Genomic DNA, 2,807 nt, shown 5'->3' with positions numbered 1-2,807 from the left:
CTCAATGCTGCTAACACCTCACAGAGCCGTGTGAATCAGACTGATTGCCAGACCCAGCAAGAAGTGAGCCATCACCACATGTCCCTGGTTCCCTTTCACTTTGACCTTGACCATCATTCTCTGATGCCACCGGGTCATATCATTCACTCTCTCACTCCTTCAGGCCAAAGCCCTTGTTCCTTTTAGCCAGTAGAGCAGAGTGGTAGCTTTAGAGCAAGGAGCATCACAAATTCGTATACCACAATTTGCCCAACTGATTCCCAAACAATGATTAATCACTTCCTGTCCATTTTTTCTTACTACAAAAAAGTGTTACTATGAATATTACTTATATGTACAAATACATGCCAGTAATGGTAACCAGGGTGGGACTTTTTGCTGTTCTTCTCGTAAGTGCCTTTAATGATTCTAGTCTTTGTTTGAACGGGGCTGGTAAAGTGGGATCTTGTCTTGAAATGTTTCTCAGCACTAAGATAATTCTGAGTCATTGATTGGAAACCCTGTATATGGTGGTACTAGGGATTAACTAACTTTCCCACACCCTAAATGGGACTTTTCACTGTTCTTTGTTTGAGTGTGTCTAGCACTGAGGCAATCAAGTGCCCCAGGGCTCTGTGATGGGTGTATAAGATCAGAGACTGGTGTCTGACTTTTGGGGGTACACTCATTGAAAGAATGTGGGTGATGAGTCTCTGGACAAGTGGTTGAACCTGCCCCTCTGGCTTTGTAACCCAGAGAGATAGATATTGGTGCTTCTCTGGTAACTATGAATTGTGATTTGAATCAGACAAGGTCTGTCTGTTGATGTTTGTAATTTCTGTTTGTATTTGCTTTGAAGTTCAGGGGGCTGATCTTTTCCCCCCGAACTAAGTGAATGACAGATGTATGTTTGATTAAACCCCTTAAAGTTGCTTTCCTTAGAAAAGCAGATCAAAGAACCTGTGTTAGTAGCCCTTCTGTATGCTGGTGTCAATGGTCTTACACAGCCACAGTAGCTGCTAGCCAGATCGTTGCTACAATGCCATATGCAGTGTGTACGTATATAAAATATGCATATGTATCTAAATGCATACATCTACATACATATTTACTTATACATGTCTATATCTATGTATCTACCTATGACTTAAATACTTTTTCACTTTGTGGTCTATGACTAGTACTGATATCACTAGGTCAAAGGTTATGAATAATTTTAGTATAATTTCAAATTGTTTTCCAAAATGGTTCAGGAACAGTGCATTAGTGTGCTTGTCTTCCCATAATCCCTTCAATGTTTATGAATGTAAACCTCGTCCCAGAACTGAGGAGCAGGGCAGAGTTCTCAAGAGTGGGAGAAAGGAGAGCTCTTCCTTTTCTTCAGATCTTCCTCAAGCTGGAGAGTCTCTTCCAGCTATCATGGAGATTGCCAGGTCCTCTCATGTTACATTCTTCCTGGCGTCTTTTCCTTCAGCAACCTGAGGTGGGGTTTGCATTTTCTATTTTCTCTTTCAAAAGTGGAAGCCAGAAGTACCTGAAACTACTTCAGAGTGCTAAGAGAGTCTCACTCTAAGAGGATCTAAAACAAAACAAAACTGAAGAAATCTCCTGTCTCCTGTTCTAGCCAACTCTGTTCCATCCCTCATGCAGAGCAGGGCATTCAATTCCATCAATGAGGAGAGAGAGTCATAGCAATGGGCTTTGGGACTGGGGTTACACAATTTTAATCATTTGTCATCTATGCTAATCTGATGGATGTAAATTGAAACAACAGAGTTGTTTTCATTTGAATTTCTTTTATTATTAGTGAAGAAAGAAACTAGTAGTCACTGGGAAGCTATCACAGGAACAGCAGGGTTCCAATTAGGTGGGTATAAATTGGGCACACACTGGCAGAAGTCCATTAGTTAGAAAATACAAATATGAATGGGTATATTGGACACATTTAGCAAGAGAGAAGAAATATAATTATATGAAGATAAAGAAGGTAAAGCAGTGACATTTCAGAGGATGCCAGGGAGTTTGAATTACAGTGATAACCCAAGGGGCTAATGGTGAGAGCAGGTGGTAAGTTCTGCTAAGTTCTAAAGGATGACACAGTGGTGGTGGACATTCACGGTGATTCTGGGTCCAGCAGACAGATGTGAGAAGCCAGAGAGGGCAGAATCAGGACGAGTGCCCTAGCTTTTAGGAAACACTAACGGGGGCAGGGTATTTGGAGATAAAGGACATCACTGTGCATGCTAAGGGTGCTGTCGAATAATGACTTTTTTCCCTTTCGAGTTTTTGTTTCATTTTCTAGTGATTCAAGTTTGAGATGAGTTTGGAGTACCGTAGTTGTTTTTTCAATGGATGAGAATATCTATTGAGATTGGACAGCCAAATCAAAGCTCCCAATGTGGTTCTAGTACTTTAGTGAACAGCTGAATCCAACTACCGCTCTGAAACCTGAGCAGGCCTAGACTTAAACTTGTTGGTTTGGGGCAGGTCGAAGAGCTTAATGTTAGCAATTAGGGCTCATGGTAAATGACTTTTCATCCATCACAAACAAAGAAAATATAAGACCCTGAACAGAATTACGCTGTGCTTCTGACAGTCACAAAGTCACCAGATTTGAGCACTGGAAAGGTTTTCCGTGGCCATGTAGTCTTACCCATGTTAGCAATGATGATAGCTAACATTTCGGTGGCACTTCCTATGTGCCAGATGCTGCGCTACATGCTTTACAATTATTATCTCATCTGATCCTTACAATAATTCTGGAAGGTAGGTGCTATTACCCTTCCTGTTTTATGGGTGACAAAAGTGAGGCAAATAGAGTTTAAGTG

Source organism: Trichosurus vulpecula, chromosome 1 (genome assembly GCF_011100635.1).
Source record: "Trichosurus vulpecula isolate mTriVul1 chromosome 1, mTriVul1.pri, whole genome shotgun sequence".
Lineage (NCBI taxonomy): Eukaryota > Metazoa > Chordata > Mammalia > Diprotodontia > Phalangeridae > Trichosurus > Trichosurus vulpecula.
Note: the sequence above shows the minus strand (reverse complement) of the source record.